A 20931-nucleotide genomic window follows, 5' to 3' on the forward strand; every position below is an offset into this window, starting at 1 on the left:
TATATGTTAATGAGCTCCTTTTAGTGTAAGCCTTGTTAGAAATAAGTATCTTTGCCTAATTTCTTGTCAATGCCTGGTTCACCTTGTCTCATCCATATTTCAATGCATTTACAAGAGGTTGCAGTTAAGAAATTTGCTTTCTTTGCCTTATTTGTTGCCAATGCCATATTAGGAAGTGCAGTTTTGGAAGCCAATTCTAGCGATCGACTAGCACATGGTGTTGATACATACATTTGTACAAGAGTGACAATCAACTAGTTTCGATTTATGTTCGATAAATATACGACGGAGTTATATTTCTGCTAAGGATATTGATGAGCAACAGAAAGAAAGATATGCAAGTGATGTTCTGCTAAGGATATCGATGTATTGAATATAAATTGTAAAGAAAAGGTTGTTCAATTTTTATTTTTTTTAATTTTGTTTCCAAATTATTGAAATGTTACTTTCTTTAAAAAGTAATTAACTAAATAGTTTTAAAACTATTAAATTATAACTCACAATATTTTGTTAATAAGTATTTTTGGTATATGCCACATGTCTTCAGCCAGGGCAATTTATTTTTATCTCAGAAATGCAAAAATGGGACACAAGAGAGAGAGATCGATTCCACTGGGGATCGAACCCAGAATCTCTGGTTTCGTAGACCAGCGCCTTATCCATTGGGCCATGGAATCCTTGCTGTTGTCTTCTTTGTTTTTTAAAGAAAAAAAGAGAAAAAAAGGAGGAAGACGAAATAAACAAATAGCAGTTAGCAGTTCCAATATGAGAAGGCTATTTATGTTTCTGCTTCAAAACAACTAGGAATAACCATGATTTCATCTTTTTTTGAGTGGACAAGTTGAGCTAATGATAAATTATCTATCCAATATTGGCCTCTATATCTAGAAAAAAGAATGTAGGTTGTGTATCATATATTGAAAAAAAACAACAATTATGGTAATCTTAGGATATGAGTTACTATTATAGTATACTTGTTTTCTTCATTTTCATAGCTGTCCACCTTTCCATGAAAAAGACTTGATCATCCAAATGTCCAGCCTGATAAATTTCTATATTAGTTGTATACTTATATATTATTCTTGTTGCAGCTCCAGTGTAGTCCCTCTGGCATGAACTTTCTTTTTCTGATCAGTAGAAGATAGTAGTATTATAGATTGCCAGCATTGAGAAAAGTATATACAACTAGCACAATTATATATTTTGTAATGTGCTAAACAAAATCAAGAATAGCTTCTACGTTCATCACTAATTGAAGACATGCTGCACCAAAAAGAAAGTAAGGACATACATCTATCTTTAATTTCAAATACAGATTCACTATTGCTCTAAAAAATCGTAGCGGCTCTTTCCTTCCAAATAGACCATCAAATAGCTGAAGGGATCGAGTTCAAGACATTAGCAGAAGCTTTTCTTCAACTCTTTTTGTGCAAGCAAGGCTGCAAATCCAGAGTTGGTATACCTGGACATATATAGTCCAAATGAGGTGTAAAATGTTGAAAGAGAGATTTCATAGTGCAATGGAGAAAATCTGTGGCTTCAACTTTTGCTTTGCCAACTTCTTCTTTTGTTCGTTAGTGACTTACCTTAAATGTGTGAAGACCTTAGCTTAAACCTTTGTATTGTTCCTTTAATCTACGAGGTTCCACTATGTTGTCTGGCCTTTGGTACTGTGTCTCTCCTACGAACAAAGAAAGAACAAATAACAATTTTATCTTTGAGATTCAACTAAGCCGCATAACAAGTAGTATTCAATAATGTCGTTCTTCTATTTTATGTTTTTATAATGTCTCTCAAATGTTTCCAAGTGCAACACACCACGTCAAAAAAGCTGTTGCTGTTTTTGTCTCGATCGGTGTTTAGAGTTCATAATTTAGGCTTTCTTGCTCCAGGAAAAAAATGTAAATATCTAAAACATGATTTTTCTGTTGTTACCTTATTTGAATTGAGACAAGAGACTCATGAGATAAGCAAAAACTGATTCAGATGCAATTAGCTGAGGCAACATTCAGGCAAAAAGTTGAAATATGTGTTTTGTTTTTGAATCTGATGATCGAAGACGAACAATATTTTATATGCAAGTATCATACCTTTTGGCATCAGGTATAATGCAATTTACTTTGACACATTAACCACTAAACATCGATCTGATTTGAATTCTTGAATAATTTACTTATATAGTTGTGTAAAGACTGAATGAAAGTAGTATAACGCTATGACGTGAACAAAGGAACTTGAATATCCATACCACTTGAACAATCTCTTCTCCTCCCTCTATCTCCTTGATTCGACAATTGAAATCTTCCATTGATAACTTTTACAGTGTTATTCCCAACAACCAAATTACAGATTTGCTTTACTCATCTTGTGCTCATTGTCATTGCTTGCAAGATTTTTCTGCTGCAACAGTTGATGGTCTTCTCAGAATGAACTTCTTTTGAGAAGTCTCATCACCTTCATACTTCACGGATGATGAAGACCACCATCTTCGATCTATCTATCTAGTGGCGCTAGCTAAGATTCGTGAGCTATGGAAGGGATGGGGTTGGCTTCTCTCAAAAATTAATTTAACATACAATACATTTGATTTAACATATTAAAATAAAAATGGTGTTATATGTGTATGCTATAAATTTAAATGTTTTAGAATATGTACAAAATTTAAGTAGAACTTTTTTTGCTAGATTAAAAATAAAGTAGCTTAAAAATAAACTAGTATACTAAAACAATAAACTAGTATAGTACTCTAGAAGACGACTTCCTTTGCAGGTGATTGTGCATCCATGTAATTCTTCCAGTACCAATGCTCTCTCCAGACTCGGGACATCTCTTCAATGGGTATATTCTTGGTTTCGGGCGACAAACAGAGTCATTATGAACACAAACGCTGCAAAGAAGATGAACAACCCAAACTTCATCGAGCACAGCACCTTCAAGAAAACTTGTGCCACCCCAAACGTGAATAACATGTTCATGGAGACAGTGACGCTTTGTGCTGCAGATCGAACTTACAATGGAGAAATCTCACTTAGCTTGGAATTAACCATCCCAATGGACCCCATGAGAATGCAAAGGCACTGCAGCCACGAATACGCAGATGCACAGAACCACTAATATTGCGTAGCTTTGTGGCAACCACCCCTGTAGTTCCGAATTTCCACCCAATAAGACCTGCTACTAATGCTTGGAATATACACATTAGGACACCACCTGTGAGGAGAAGTACCTTTCTTCTTCCATACCTGTCTGTACAATAGACTGAAATAAGAGTTGCACCGTCCCGGTGATGAAGGGAAGCGTTTGCCTTAAAGCCTAGCATTTCAAACAGCACGGGAGCATAGAACATGACCACGTTAATCCCTGTGAGCTGCTGGAATGTCGGAATTAGAGTTGATAAAATCAACTGGGGTTTGTACTTTCTGACTCTGAAAAGGACTTCCCATGGGTGTTGTACTTTCTTGGATACTTCACTCGCCTCCACAAGGTCCTTCAATTCAGCATTGACTCCCCTGATCTTTTTCAAGAGTTGCTCTGCTTCCTCTGTTTTTCCCCTTTGGATCAGCGAACTGGGAGTATACAATGACGAAATTAAAATGACTAGTGCTGGCACGGCTGCACCACCTAAGCTAACCCTCCAGCAGAGATCTTGTTAGTAAGGAAATTGACGATATTGGCAACAAAGGTGATGGCCAATTGGAAGAGGACGTTGAATGTACTTGTAGGGAGCAATCTCAGACAAATAAATAGGGACTGGCTGATTGGCAAATCTGACTCCGATCCCAAGATGAGCATACTAATATGGACGGCAGCAGCATTGAGAACAGCGCCAAACAAGAAGAAGAGACCTCCAAGGAACATGGTCACTTTTCTGCCGCGTTTCTTACTAACTGAAGAAGCCACAAAGGAGGCAGCCACGTAAAGAGAAGAGTTGAAAAGGGTGAGCAACTGGCTGTCGAACTTGCATTACTGATTGGTGGAGGTGTTGAGGGCCTCTTTGCGATAAACAGAAGGGAACAAGAGTTTGAGAAAAGGATCCATAGAAGTAACTCCCCCAGAAATTCCACCCTCCCATTGCTACCATGATATGATACAAGTAATCGCCACGTAACGTGTCAACTTCCCTGTTTACTCGGAACCCCCTTCATCAGTTGTGAGGGTATATATAGATGTTAAAAACTAGTTTGAAAAGGATTAGAATTACTTTCATTACAATTCTAAATTCTGTAGGATTAGGCCATATTTTGCTGTTTTACTATCAAATTAGGACAACTCATGTTATGACGGTTGAGATATAGATGTCAAAACTGAGTTTGAAAAGGATTGCGATTATAATTTATGTAGGATTAGGGTCTTCCTCCTAATTGCAATAAAATCCCGTTATTCCGTAGGATTAGCAACTGCTCTTTTTCTCTAATTTTAGGAATCTTATGTTTTCAATACTGATTTTCTTTATTACCTTTGTTCCTTTTAGTTTGCCGTCTTTTTCCTTTTCAAACAAAATAAAATTATTAAAACTCGAATACGCTTGAATTATCATATGCAACCATACTTTCAATAATAAATATATTCTTTAAGTTTAAAGTTGGATACAATGTATCTATCTCCCCAGCCTCACTTAAAATTACCTCTCTGTATTTTGTATTTTACAATTTCAATTTTAAGTACCATACATGTATCTCATACACATGTATATCTGTTTTATGTTCTTTTTATACCCAACATGTATCCATCTCATAGCATACATATATCAATTCTAAGTACCATATTTAGTATCATAAATCAACACTCTCTCATTTTACTAGGAACAATGATTTTAGGGATAGTCACATACTTATTTGGTTGGCGAATTCCAATTATCATGTATCCTTTGTGAATAGATATATATATACTTAGAAGAGGAAAGTGTAAGCCAAAGATTAATATCGAGTTGATATTAAAGTGATGTTTTCCCCATGATTAATGCCTAAAGCATCTATTGGCTAAATAACCCAAACTTCTGATGATTTGTTTTGTGATCTTGCAATCCATATAGCTAATGCATCTGGCAGTTGATTCGATTCTCTATAATAATGTTGAACGACTATACAATTTCCCTTGATCGATCAGCTCTGTTATCTCTTTTATCGTGTTGGCCTCATTGAACTTTGTTGAACTTAATTGGAAAGCTTAAATGAGGTAAGTTAAGATGTATCTTTCCTTTAACGAGATTTTGTAAAAATGCATGAAAGTGTTAAAATTGTTTAAAATATTTGTATAGCTTCATATGAGTGAGCGCACAAAAGAGTTAAAAGAGATTTTTTTTTAGATTCAAAACTCTTACTTTGTTTCAAGAAGAGATCTAAAGATTGAAATGATCAGTTGAAAATCATGTCCGATTGCCCTTGATATTATACAAAGAGTATATATATATATATATATATATATATATATATATATATATAAACCTCTCTAAGATAATATTTTCTTCCGGTTCCGACTTGAGTCAATGGAAAAAATCACCTATTTCGATAAGATAATAATTTTCAGAAGACCCCTATATAGATATATGGTCCCATCTATATTATAAATTAATAATTCTTTAAAAGTACAAATATATTTTAAGACAATTTAGTGAAATATGATTTTATTGTGTTTTTTTTTGTTAAAACTTAAATCTAGTTGAAGCTCATCTCTAACTTTTCTTATTGCATAAAAAAGTTTTGATGCTGTCTTTTCGAATTGCACTATAAAATTGTGAAGAGTTATAGATGTGATCAGTGTTTCCTTACGCGTAACTGATTGCAAATGTATTGTATCATATTCAACTTCATCATCAACTTTGTTTTTTTTTCCGATTGTAACCACAATTTCTTCTAAGTAATGGACCTCTGAACATGTATCACTTTCATCCGAATAATCCAAAAGGTTATTGACGTCAATATTCCGGGACCATTAATTATGATCTTAAGATCATGAATGATGTTGTTACAAAACACTCTTTAAATTAATAAATAATAACTTATCGATTAAATAATACATCTACAAAATAATAATATTTCATGGTCCCACTTATATTAATTTGGTGAAGTTTTACTCTGTGTGTGTTTTCTTATTTAAATTAATAGTGTATCGTAAAAATAAATTACTTAATTTATTACAAATAAAATTGTTATTAATGGACGAACATTTACAAAAATGACTCTTCACATGCCAATTTAGAAGAAATAATTATTCATAACTCACACCTCTTTAATTTCTACTCTTAGTAAATTTATTTATCTTTTTGTTTTCTTCTAATCATAAAATGATAATATTTTAAGTATTTTTCTTTTTATTATTCAATTTATTTATCGGGAGTAATTACTCATGGTCTACACCTCCTTAATCTTTACTTTTATTAATATTTATAACCTCCATAATTTCCATGTTCATAACATCCAAATTTTAATTTGTAAGTTTATGATTTCTTATGGTATTCCTTTATTTCCCTATATAAATTCATATCTAGTTTTCTGAACATTCACATACAAGGTTATCCTTTCTCCTTTTCATCATATTGGTTTGTGAATGGACTAATATGAAATAAAAAAGAACTACATGGAGGTAGGAAATATTTTAATTTCAAGTCTTTCTTTTCATTTCCTCTATTAATTTTTCTATATAAATTCATAGGTTTCTTCATGAAAATTCACATTCAATATTATCTTTTCTCTTATTCATCATATTGGTTTGTAATTTAATTACATATAACAAAAAGAGAAGTACATGAAGGTAAAAATGTTTCATTCTCAAGTCTTTATTTTTATTTTTATGTACTTTTTGACGGGTATTTGCCCTAACTTTCTTACCATACATAGGTTTTCCTTTTCCTAAAAGGAAAACATAATGTCTCTATATTTGGCTTGTCCTTTTCTTGTAGGAAAAAGTTTAAGACTTTATAAATAGAGGCTCGTTCCTTTTAACTTAATCAACATTCACAATGTAGTCCTAGGGGCTTTGAGAGTTTTGTTTAGGGGAGAGAATTGTCGGACACAAGTTATCACTTGTGTGAACCTCTTTGTATTCCAAGTGAACTGGGTGACTATATTTTTTGCTTTCGTGGATTGCTCATCTCCTTGTGGACGTAGATCGATTGACTGAACCACGATAAATCTTTGTGTCTTTTGGTATATTTCTCGTTTGTCTTCTTACTCACGATCTTTCGAGGTTTGCTTTGTTAGCTTCCGCAGGACACCTGATTATTTTGATGCTAACAAGTGGTATCAGAGCTAGGTTGAGTCAGGTTCAGTGGTTTGATAGTTGATGATTGAACCAAGTTAAAAATCAGGTGTTCATCTTGACAGGTGTAGTTCTAATCGCAACTTATTTGACAATAATAAAGATTTTCATTGGAGAAATTATTTCAGAGATGTTCTCTGTGTCGAGAGATAGATTTGATGTAGGAGGCTTTGGAGAGGATATGGAAGCCGTTGAATATTATGTGAAAATGGTGGAGCAAATTTATTTTGTCAAAAATTCAGGCCAAGGGAGAGATTTGTTTGGTATTTGCCCTGAGTTTTTTTTTTTTAATCATAAATAGATTTTCCTTTATCTAAAAGGAAAACATAATGCCTCCATATTTAGCTAGTCATTTTCTTGTAGGAAAAAGGTTTAGAACTTTATAAATAGAGGTTCGTTCCTTTTAACTTAATCAACATTCACAATGTAGTCCTAGGGGGCTTTGAGAGTTTTGGTTGGGGGAGGGGGGGAATTAGTAGGACACAAGTTATCACTTGTGTGAACCTCTTTGTATTCCGAGTGAATTGGGTGAGGTTATTTCTCTTTATATTTTGTACTCTTATATCTATAGTGGATTGCTCATCTCTTTGTGGACATAGGTCAATTGATTGATTGAACCACGATAAATCTTTGTGTCTTTTGGTGTATTTCTTGTTTTTCTTCTTGCTCATAGTCTTTCGAGATTTGCTTTGTTAGCTTTCACATGACACCTGATTATATCGATCATAACACTTTCATGTTTTCTTAATATTTTATTAATCTATGAATTATCATCCTCCAAGCAAGTATGATAAAAAAATATCTTTGTAATAATAAACAATGTGTATGATTATTTTGTCTAACAATCAATTTGCGATTGATACTAACAATATAATCATATACTTTAGTTTGATTACAATATTTGTTAGATTTGAAGAAATGATTATTGTTTATTGTTAATACAATTGCAAAAAAATAATCGTACATACATTGTATAAATTAGATTTCTTTTTTTCTTTTGATATAATTATTTTTTAATAATTTTAATATTTTATTTATTTATAATTATATTGAATTTCTTATTCAATTTGTAGCATATGATGAAGAGTTTGACATAGGGTGCATAATATGTTAGCGGATCTACTCGCAAAGGAAGATAATAGAAGGAAAAAATTTGAAGCATACTTACGAATTACTTTTGCTAGATTTTTTTCTTATACATTGAATAATTATAAGTAACTTAGCTATTTTTACTAGAACATTTTTTAACTTTGGTTTGTATTAACAACTTAGCATAGATGTATTGACAATACTACTCATTTGGTCTTCTACTATCCTATTTTTTTTTTGTTATGAGCCACAATTAATATAATTATTCTATTTCAATCAAAAGAATTACGATGATCAGAAGTTTCATTTTTATTATACTCGCAAAAAAATAATTAAAAATAAAATATTAGTTCTATGATATCCTTTTTTTTTGTTTTAGGTATGTAACAACTGTTTTCATCACTATTCTTTTTCATTTGAAATGTATTTATAATTTATTTATTTTCATTTCAATTTACTTTGTCAATGTAATTATTTATATATATATTTTTTATATGTCTTAGTATTATAACTAAGAAAGTCTATCATCTATATATAATATAATTACAATTTTTAACAGGGGAACTTTCACATAGGGCTGGGCATTCGGTATTTCGGTTCGGTTTTGGTTTTTTTGGTTTTCGATTCTTGTACAACGTGTACCGAACACCGAACCGAAATAATTCGGTTCGGTTCAATTTTTATTATTTCCGTTCAATTTTTGTTATTTCGGTTCGGTTTTTATTAATTCGATTTTTTTATGGGCCTGCTTAGTGGGCTTTTTAAAATTTTGTAACCTTTTTGTTTATTTAATTTATGTTTATTTCTTTTTTCTTATTTTACTCTGTTTTTCAAATTATTGTATGATTCAAAATAATAAATTGTCGTTAACATTGAAATTTAGCCTTGTTATAACATTGAAATTTACCGGTCGTTGTTGTGCTACGGTTGCCTGCTGGTCGATTGGCAGCTGCTGCGTGCTGCTGGTCGCCGGAACGGTCGCCGCTGCTATAGTCTGTAGACGACTAGACGTGGGAATTGGGAACGGTAATTTTTGCCTTTTGGGAAGTGGGTTTGTAAAGTTGAAAAGTTTGAAAAGACAAACTTTTGTTTTTAATTTTAAATTATAATATTTATTTTTAAATAGTAATAATTAATATATATTATAATTTAATATATTTCTGTAAACTGAAATATCGAAATACACAAAAATTACATACCAAAAATCGAATCGAAATACCAAAAAATACAAAACCATATACCGAATACCGAATCGAAAATCGAAATACCAAAACCGAATTACCAAAATAATTCGGTTCGGTTCGGTTTTTTGGTGTTTATGCCCACCCCTACTTCCTCATATAGCGACTCAAAAATAGTTTAATTACACTCCATAACTATAGTTTGTTAATTACGAGTCGCAGCTACATGTTATAGGGATGAGAGTGGTGAGCGATATTGGAGAGGGAGGAGAGAGGGGAGCGAGAGAGGACAGAGAATGGGAGAGAGGTGAATAGTATATGTATATCGATTAAATAATTGTATATGTGTAACTGGTATACATATGCATTTGTATATCTAGCGAGCGAGAATGGGAAAGGGAGGAGAGAGGCGAGCGACATTGGGAGAGGGAGGAGAGAGGCGAGCGAGAGAGGACAATAATTTGTATAATTCAGATCTCGTTTGTATAATTTGCGGGTACGTTTGTATAATTCATGTGTTTTTGTATAATTGAGTAATACAAAGTCTGAAATTATACAAATATGATAAAACATGAAATAACAAATTGATACAAACATAAACATCTGAACTTTAAACAGTTATACAAATTACATTATATAAATTATATTATACAAAATCCGAAAACTATACGTTTATACAAACTTTAAAAAGTTATACAAAAAAAGATTGAATGTATATGGTGATAAACTGAAAAATCAAAGAAAATCATCGTCATATACAAATACAAATCATCGTATACAATACAAATCAAATGAAGAATTGTTAGTTGAGAATTATACAAATGTGGCGAATTACACAAACGTGGCTAATTATACAAACTCGAAGTCAGTGCACGTAATTAATGGTTAATGTTAGTTGCAAGTGGTAATTATAGCAAACTATAACTATGATGACTAATTAAGTAATATAAATTTGCTTAACCGTGTAATTTTCCCTTTTAAAAATAATAAGATGACACATCTCTTATAACCATCGATCATTTGTTTCTCTTTATTTTTTTTTATCTCCCCCCTCAATTATTTTCACATTCATTGATTTATTTTTACAAATAAAATCAATGCATAATTAGTAATATATTTATAAATAAAATTATACATTCAAATTCTTTATAACTCATATCTTTTCATCTTACTTGTAACTTCCACTCTTAAATATTTTTCATAACTTTTGTGTGTTTTATTTTCATAATATTTATTTAATGTTTAAAAAAGTATTGTAAATCAATTTAATAATAAAGACACAATGAAGAAATTCAATTTTAATTTTTTAGGAAATTAGAATTTGTATATAGAATCAAGTAATCCTACAAAAGATAGAGAAAATTTAAATATAAAAATTATTTTAACGTAATAACCTCGGCATCAATAACACTCTCCGATAATGACCTCGTTATCAGTATATAACACTCACCAGCAATGACCTCGATATTAATAGCATGCTGGTTGTAAACAAATCTTGCCGGAAATGACCTCGACATCAATATCACTAGCCGAAACTATTTCTCTTCGGCATAATCATCATATGTCCCTTCACAGTGCACGTAAATCAATACAAATAAGCAATTCTACACCACAAGGAAGAGACAATATCTCAAGTAATTCGAATCCATAATAATGTCATCAGAGCATTTCCTCAATCAACAATTTAGGTCCACAACAAGGCAATTCACAAGTACAATTATCAACACATTACCTTTTTCATTAATCTTTTTTTATTCATTAAGATCAATCGAGTGGAATAATTGAATTCATCCCCTCATTCTGATTAATCTCTAACACACATAATGAAGGGAAATACACGATCCTACTAGATTTAGAAATCATTTGCTTTAATTCAATCAAAGACAATTCGAGACTTGAGCTTTTTTATTCCGAACATTGTCCAAAGCCACACAATCTAATCAAACGATTAATCACAATAAGATTCTGGAAATAAAAACACCCAAATCATTCACTTTGAAAAAAAGGGCAAAATGACTCAAAAACCCAGTTCTGAAAATGAAGTTTGAATCCAAAAATCATTACTTGAAAGCTTTACCCAAGGCATTTGAAACTCATTGGTGAATACCATTTCATAAACGGATTAGAATTTAGCTCAAAATCACCATTTAATCAAGTTCTTGGGTTCTTGAAGAAACCTCAAATTATCATTCCGAAAATCTTAATTTGAACACTTAAATTCATTAATAACAATGAGTAAATGAAGATTTAAGAGTAGGAATCGTTACCCAACTATTTCTTCTCAAAAGCCTTGTTTGAATAGCCACACCAAAGCTATCAAAACTCAAAAAATGATGAAATGGGTCAAAACTCCAATTTGTAAAAACATTCTGGCCATGTATAAAGTGCTCATAGCGATCACGATGACCGAAAGCTCACGATCGCGTTAAATTAAAATGGTCAACTCACTTATGCTGACCATAATGATCGCGACTAGGCTTCGCGCGATAGCGATGCACACAGAAATTCTTTGAGCGATCGCAAGAGAAGACCACGTGATTGTGATGAACACAATCCATTACACCAGACAACAAAAACCAACAATTCATACAAGTCACACAAGTTCCCAAAATGACCTTCAAAATTTGTTTGGAATCCTGTTCATACAAACCAACTATGGTGCTAGACTAAACTTGACGTTTTGGACTTAATGAATCATCGAAACATGAATCTGAGGTATCCTTAATCTGAGTCCCATAAAAGTCACAAAAAGGAACATGATGCCTAAAAAGGCCAAATCAAGCTCGGGGACTCTAAAAATTCAATCAAGACCTCACGTAGGCCTAAAATTATCCCCCAAATCCAAGACTCTTGAAATTTTGATCTAAGCATTTGAACCCCGAATATTGACCTAAGTCAACATAAAGCTAGAATTTCATAATTTCCAACTTAGCACTTCAAATCCTNTAATTTGAACACTTAAATTCATTAATAACAATGAGTAAATGAAGATTTAAGAGTAGGAATCGTTACCCAACTATTTATTCTCAAAAACCTTGTTTGAATAGCCACACCAAAGCTATCAAAACTCAAAAAATGATGAAATGGGTCAAAACTCCAATTTGTAAAAACATTCTGGCCATGTATAAAATACTCATCGCGATCACGATGACCAAAAACTCACGATTGCGTTAAATTAAAATGGTCAACTCACTTATGCTGACCATAATGATCGCGACTAGGCTTCGCGCGATAGCGATGCACACAGAAATGCTTCGTGCGATCGCAAGAGAAGACCACATCATTGCGATGAACACAATCCATTACACCAGACAACAAAAACCAGCAACTCATACAAGTCACAGAAGTTCCCAAAATGACCTTCAAAATTTGTTTGGAATCCTGTTCACACAAACCAACTATGGTGCTAGACTAAACTTGACGTTTTGGATTTAATGAATCATCGAAACATGAATCTGAGGTATCCTTAACCTGAGTCCCATAAAAGTCACAAAAAGGAACATGACGCCTAAAAAGGCCAAATCAAGCTCGGGGACTCTAAAAATTCAATCAAGACCTCACCTAGGCCTTAAATTATCCCCCAAATCCAAGACTCTTGCAATTTCGATCTAAGCATTTGAACCCCGAATATTGACCTAAGTCAACCTAAAGCTAGAATTTCATAATTTCCAACTTAGGACCTCAAATCCTCAAAAAGACCCTGAATCAAAAGCTGCCAACTTTCTTAGACCAATTTCCACATTCCAGAACTAATAGGATCAATGAAATTTCTTCCTGACACTCAAAACTCTAAAAGACACCAAAAAATATTTTTTAACAACTTTAACCTTTCAAATTTCTAAAATTCCCATAATTCACAACTTTTAATCTAAAACTCGAAACCAATGTCAAAACTCAATAAAAAATTTCTCAGAGGCAATATCGAGAGGGGTAAAATGGTAATTCTATGAAAAATTTAAAAGATAACCGACCGGATCATTACATTATCCACCACTAAGAACCATGTTCGTCTTCGAACATAAAGTAAAAGAAATTACCTGAAGCTTAAAAAAGATGAGGATATCTGCCACGCATATTTGACTCTGTCTCCCAATTCGCCTCGCCAGTTGAACAGTGCTTCCACTGTAACTTCACTAAAGCGATCTCCTTGGTCCTAAGTTTTCAGACTTGTCTATCCAAGATGGCTATAGGCTCTTCCTTAAATGAAAAGTCTAGACCCAACACTACCGAATCAAGCAAAAGCACATGAGACTCATCTGAAATGTACTTTCGAAGCATAAAGACATGAAACACATGATGCACAACTGACAAGCTAGGTGGCAAGGCTAACTTATAGGTCACCTCTATTACTCAAATCAAAATCTCAAAAGGTCCAATGAATATAGGGCTAAGCTTGCCCTTCTTTTCAAACCTCATCACACCATTCATAGGTGACACTCGGAGCCAATTATGATCACCCTCTATAAATACTAAGACTTAAACTCTTCGGTGTGCAGAACTCTTATGTCGAGTCCGGGCTGTCAATAGTCTACCCCGAATCATATATACCTACTTCATAAAATCTCTGAGCAAGTCTATATATAAAAAGTCTATCTTCGTCGAATAAAACCAACCAATCGGAGATCTACATCATCTTCCCTACAATGCCTCAAATTGGATCATTTGAGTACTGGAGTGATAATTTTTGTTGTTGGGAAACTCTACTAAGGGAAAATGGTAATCTCATCTAGAACCAAAATTGATCACAGATGCTCGGAGAATATCTTCTAAAACCTGAATAATCCTTTTGGACTGCCTGTCAGTGTGAGGGTGGAAGGCCATAATCATATCTAATTGTCCTTCCAAAAAAGAGAGGTGAACAATGCGCCTATGTCAGAGACAATGGAACAGGGTCTGAAGTTGGACAATCTGACTGATATAAAGTTGGACTAACTTTTTCGTCGTCTATTTCTCCCGAACAAAGATGAAAAGGGACAGACTTAGTCAGCCTGCCAACAACTATCCGAATGGAGCCATAACCACTAATACGATCAAATTACACCTCCCTAAAGAAGCATAAGTGATCGTTATCAAGTAATAAACCCAACTTGTAGGTTAGGGTCGATCCCATGAGGAAAATGGTTTAGACTTAACTTTAACCAATAATTATATTCGTTTAGTCAAATTAATTCCAGAAACAATTAATTAAAGGGGGGATTTGTGAAACAAATTGTAAGAATTCAGTAAGTAATCAGTAAACAAAAGTCAATTTTGGTTGTTATCAAGATGAGAGAATTAACTAGGGTATACGTGTTCCCCACAAGCTCATAACGCAGTAATCTTAGTAATAACAATCCTTTCCTAGTGTATTATATGCAAAGTGGTAAGCTAGATATCTCTAAATCATTGGTCCGGCATCTAGAGAATTTCACCCTGCACCTTGGTTCGGCTACGTGTGTATAATTTACTAAATCTTACCTTTACCTCATATTAGACATCACATCGATGTTTGGCTTAGTTATTACTTAGCACCAATCGACACTAGACTATTAGATAGTATCACACTAAATCTATGTTGATAATTATTTTTTTGTTGATTACCTCCTTGGTCCGGCAAGTAGCAACAAGGCGAGTTCTAACGTTGTGCACCGTTAAAAAGACTTTTAAACGAAAGAATTATCAATGCATGCAAAACACTATTCAAGAATTGCTTATTTACTATTCATACTTTGTTAATCGCTCATGATTCCCACAACCCTAGTTGTGGAGTTTAGTTACTCATAATCATATGAACACAATTCATTGTTTTAGATGAAAGAATTATGAACTTATGTAATTGAGAATAACAAACCTGGAATTTCAACTTGAATTTCAATGCCAAAATCTTCAAGACCAACTTAGGAAATCAAGAATTGCTAGGTTTGCAAAAATATAAAGTCACAAAGTAGAACTAAAGTAATAAAGTCTAACTCCCAAAAACGAGGTTTACATGCCCTATATATAGAAACATAAGTCTTAACTAAAAAGGAAACGAAATAAGGAAATTATATTCAAGTACGCGTCTTCATTCCACGAGACTGACTCACGGACCGTCAATGGATCTATGGTTCGTGAGTCCCTTCTGTCACACTGGACTTAGGCAATATTTTCAACTTCCAAAACTCAACTTCTTTGAAGCAAACGAAGGACCACCAGTACGCACTGTTGATCGATCTACAGTGCGCCGATCCCTCTTTGTGGCTCCACACTTATAATCTTCAAAAATTAGGTACTGGAACCCTCGCAGTATCATTCTTCAGATCAACAATACGGTCCGTAGATCAATCTACGGACCGTCAATGGCCACCGTGGTTCCACACTTGGTCAGATTTCCTTGATTTGCCTTCCATGCCTTGCCTGCTGATCTACGATCACCATCTACGGAGCGTCAATGGACCTACGGTCCGTAGATGCCCTTTTCTGCACATCTTTCAGTTGTCTCTTTATTTCTGCGTCCAAACATATTTCCTGTAAAAACACAATAAAAACACATAGAAACTAATACAAAAAGGCACTAGACACACACAACTCTTAAGTGAAATGTATTAAAAATACCATAAACTCATGGTATATCAACACCCTCAACTTAAATTCGTTATTTGTCCTCAAACGACGCATTAAGATTCTAAACGACACATGTATAGAAGCAAGCAATTTAAGCACAAGCAATCACATGGCTCTCTATCCCAACTCTCTTTTCGGGTGCAAAAAATTGTTCTGTTAGACTCAACAAGCTAACTTATGCGGATGAAAATATGACAAAGATCGACCAACCAACACACAACATACATTGTTTCACTATCACCAAGGTACCATCTTTCCAACAATGTAACTAGCGCCCTTACTTCAAACGAAATCCCCTTTTCACACAATGAATATGGTGATAACGTTCAAATATACTTCTTGAAAAGAAATATAAACGATCATATGCAATATATTTACCCAACTATGAGTCGGAGTCGATCCCACAGAGAATATGGAAGAATATTGTCAATAGCAAATATTTAACTCGATAGTCGTTATATAAAAATGGGGGGATTTATATTGAAATAAAATGAAAACAATAAAAAGATAACTTTGAACTAAGTATTTATTTATATTCAGATTATTAAAAGTAACTAGGAATGTGTTCCCCATAAGCTCATAACGCAGTAATCCTAATAATAGTAATCCTTTTCTAGTGTATTACATGCAAAGTGATAAGTTAGGTATCTCTAAATCCTTGGTACGACATCTAGAGAATTTCACCCCGCACCTTGGTCCGATTACGTGTGTATAATTTACTAACCCTTACTTTACCTCATATTAGACATCATAATCGATGTTTGGCTTAGTTATTACTTCGCACCAATCGACACTAGCCTATTAGATAGTATCACACTAAATCTATGTTGATAATTCTTTTCTTTTTGATTACCTCCTTGGTCCGACAAGTAGCAACAAGGCGAGTTCCCACAACCCTAGTTATGAAAGTTAGCTACTCATCATCTCAAGAACACAATCAAAATTTATTAAAATAAATATGCTTGTGTTAATCATAAAAAATTAAGAACAATAGCTAAACTATCTTTTATTAATCACGAATACAAATAAATAATAAAGGAGAAGAAAGAATAAACCACAATTCTCCGGCCTCCACGGTGGCTCTTTCAAAGTTCCTAAGCTAGAAGAAAATTTATATTGTGTCTTGTATCTTGGTTCTTGACCTCTTCTCCAAATAATTATTTTTGTGCACTATTTATAGATGTAAAAAATGCTAAATAAAATAATTGAGTCCAAATTAAATTAAAAATCCAAAACCAAAAGGAATTAGATTCATTTTATTTTTCCCGCCGCGTGAATCATGGTGTTGCCGCCTCAACATATTTCTTCACTATTCACTTGCTGCCACGTGGCAGCAGCAAACATCAAAACTGAAATTCCTCAATTGCAGCCGTCATTCCCATGTATATATAAATATATATTATTTTATTCAATTTAATTCATTAAGTTGTCTGTTTGATTTCCTTCTTCAACCTTTTATCTTTAATTCGTTTTAGCTCCAAACTTCTTCATTTTCCCACCAATTTAATCCTACAAATAAAATACGCAATTTAGCACAATTCATAAAATTCATGCTCAAAAAGAACAAATATAAATAATAAATGTGAAGAAATAATAATTAAAAATATGTATTTTTAGCCTCACATCATATGGATTTGAGTACAAGAATTCATTCAACACTCACACTCAGAAGTAACTTCAAGTACAGTTAGTGCTCAATTCCATAGGCTTGCCCTTATTTTCACTGCTTAGACTCTCCAAATTAGATTCTAGGATCACTATAGGACTTTCTTGGCTTGTAACGTAGGCTCAGGGTAAGGTGTGGCACATTTGGGTACTTCTTAGTGACTTTCTACCCTCCTTGACATTACACTAGGCTTTCAACCTCTTTTTGCCTTATTTTTGACATCCTACCGTTTTACCTTCTTTCCTTGATTTTCTTCACCCATGGATGTGACTTTAGACTTTGTAGCTCTTTATTTTTCACTTTCATCTTTTTCTTGCGTTTTATTCTTTTCTTTAGCTTTCAACAAGTCACATCCTTTCCTCTCTTTTCTTTCTCTTTTTCAACATCAAACTTTTTTCATACCCATGTTTCTTTCGGTTTCCTCTTTCATAGCCACCCTCAACTTATGGATTTTCCATTGGTTGACCGATTGTCAGATCAGGGCCAAGATTGAAGTTACTTTTTTACATTAGCCACCCTCAACTTAGGCTTTTCGAGGTGCACATGTCCAAGGAGGGATTGGGGCCAACATAGTAGATTATGGGAAGGTGAGTTAAGGGTTTAGAAAGAAATGGTCTAATTTAGGCTCAAAGCATTTGGATCAAATGAAACATTTATTTCATTTGGTTGGATTCTTCTTTTAGGCAATTTGTGGACTTATCAGAACAAGGGCCTATGATCACTTCCTATCCTCTAGAGTAGATTTTCTTAGCAGGACTAATCGGACAAGTTCTAGATTGGCACAAAAATTATTTGAACAATCAACTATTCTCACACACTCTTGGCACATCGTTTCATTATCAAATTACTCAGTTCAAGTTTTAGCTTAAGTCATGCCATCAAGTTGATTCATTATCATGTCATACTCAGAGCCAATACATTCAACTTATCTTAGCCTACAAATTTTAGCACACATCACAAAATTTGGATGTGTATCATTTTTCATAAGCCATCATGCTTCATTCTTTTTCATACTTCTACACATACGATCCTAACATATGCCGGTTCAACAGAAATTAAACAATCTCTTGAGGGAAAAGAACACAGGCAAGAAAACCCCAAGATAGGATTATGAGTTGGGTTACTCAGACTTCACCCTATCACTCACAATCCATTTACCCCACCCCTAACAAAATAAGGTGCAATTGTCCCCAATGCACAGAAAAAGTAAAGACTAATGGATTAGGTGTAGCAAACCTGTGACGCATAGCGCCGAAGACCTATCAATAAATGGGTGGGTTCGGATACCCGGAGCCCGCTAAATCAACACTCGGGTCACCCTCAGTAGTGCTCGTATCAACAAGGACATCACCATCAGTAGTGCTATCCGCAACTCTAACTGCACCATCAGTGGTGCTCACATAAATCCTCACGGGTACAAAAATCGATGCCCTAGCAGGAGCCTCAAGCGCCCTTTTCTGGTGCAACTCCTCATCTAATGTCGATGCTCTCATAGCTTGCTTCTCCTGCTTATTGTCCATTTTTCTAGTTCAAGCATCATCAATGGTCTCAGAAAGGTGACTAGAACGGTTCCTCTTGCCATGAGCACGGGTGGGATCGGGCTATGTCTCTAGGTCCACCCTGAATAAGGCATCAAGAACGGTATCCTCAGACAATACCGTTGGTGCATGCTCTGGCTCATTCGCAGGAATCTTAAGAATGGTATCCACATCAGCTCAGAGACTAACTAACTCCCCCCGGATAGAGGAAAGATCGGTGTCGGGGGATGGTCGGGCCAGAATCCTCAACTTAAACGCATGCAGGCGTTTATGAACTGCCTGGATTTGCTGCTCTGTCTGCTTTGCCACTCTTTTCTCAATTCTAGCCTCAGATTCTACTATCGACTTTTGCATCCAAGGCTGGATGTGGTGCAACAACATGGCCATCTGAGCCTCTAATTTCTATACTTTGGCTATCGGGACAACGACATCTCCTGATGGTGGTGTGGACCTGGATGAGCTAGGAGCCCTAATAGCGGCCTGAGAAGAAGAGGCTGGGACAGTATTGGTGTGGCCTGGTATAATGGGATCACCGCCCTATGCCTGCTCCACCATGTCTGCAAGATCTGTGGCCAATGGAGGTACCTCAACTTGGGGCTCTCGGCGTGGTGCCGCCACATTTGCCTCATCTCGAATGAGGCCTATATCCAACGTCCCAGTAGGGTGGATCAACCTATCACAGTGCCAGATCGGCACTCCAGAGTCCTTGTACAATTGAAAAATCAAATATGGAAAGGGGTAAGTAGTGGACGTCTTGAATGCCCTCTCGTGAATCTCTGTTAGTAGCATGCAGACAAAGTCAATCTCTAATCCTGTTACTAATACTGCAACCATGATGGCTCTGTCCCATATCAGTTGCTTGTCAGATTTTGTAGGCGACACCATGTTGCGCACCAACAACCAGAAGAACTTGACAACAAAAATTTAATGTGGCCTTTCGGATACCCAACCGTGGTGCGGTGACCCACTCCGCAGGCTCGCCATCTGCAGCAATGTGTTTAGCCAACCATAGTGTAATAGCCTCCCACTGCTCAGCATTTCTCTGGAAATCACCGCCCCTTACAATGTCTCATCGATAATTAAACTTTGTTGTGTTTAGTGGCCAATAATGACCGGTGGTAGGGCCATAGAGAAATCGACTGATGGTGGCATGTGATATGACCACTGGACAACCTTGGACAATAGTGGAAGTGAGAGGGTCCTGGGATGTGGGGTTGGACCGCTTGGAGATCGAACCTTAGAGAGTGGCAGCATAGGAGGCGTAAAACTCCCACACAATCTCCTCGGTATAAGTCCCTGGGTCTCGAGCCATCCAGTCACACTTGTGAAGTTTAAAAAGCCGGTGGATGTCGGGGACAGTGTGCAAGATCCCCATGAGGACTCTAAGCTCCTCTGTAATAAGTCGGGCTATCTTCTCTTTGTCATTTTTCATCTTAGCATCCCGATAAATCTGCCATTGTCCCTCAACACACCATCTATTTGGCTCGCCAGCCACTGGAGTAGGGTCATCATTCCGTGGTGCTGGTACTGACTCCGAGCTAGTGGCCTAATCAGACGAGGTTGCTTGTTCATTTTCACCGGAACCTGTGGCTGATTTAGCAATGGACCCTTCAACATG

The 20931-nt window shown here is 35.0% G+C and overlaps 2 protein-coding genes, 1 non-coding gene and 1 pseudogene across 3 annotated transcripts in view; 1 reads left to right on the forward strand and 3 right to left on the reverse strand.

The window, feature by feature from the left end:
* The window catches only part of LOC125859461 (uncharacterized), an 819298-nt gene that overhangs the window by 48796 nt on the left and 749571 nt on the right, over positions 1 to 20931 (forward strand). The gene's annotated exons all lie outside the window — the stretch shown is intronic.
* The window catches only part of LOC125859476 (uncharacterized), a 137307-nt gene that overhangs the window by 23874 nt on the left and 92502 nt on the right, over positions 1 to 20931 (reverse strand). The window lies entirely within an intron of this gene.
* TRNAR-ACG (transfer RNA arginine (anticodon ACG)) lies at positions 605 to 677 on the reverse strand. Its single transcript has one exon. It is a non-coding gene; the product is annotated as a tRNA-Arg (tRNA).
* LOC125858832 (sugar transport protein 12-like) lies at positions 2747 to 19295 on the reverse strand (annotated as a pseudogene).

This window comes from Solanum stenotomum, chromosome 3, assembly GCF_019186545.1.
Source record: "Solanum stenotomum isolate F172 chromosome 3, ASM1918654v1, whole genome shotgun sequence".
Lineage (NCBI taxonomy): Eukaryota > Viridiplantae > Streptophyta > Magnoliopsida > Solanales > Solanaceae > Solanum > Solanum stenotomum.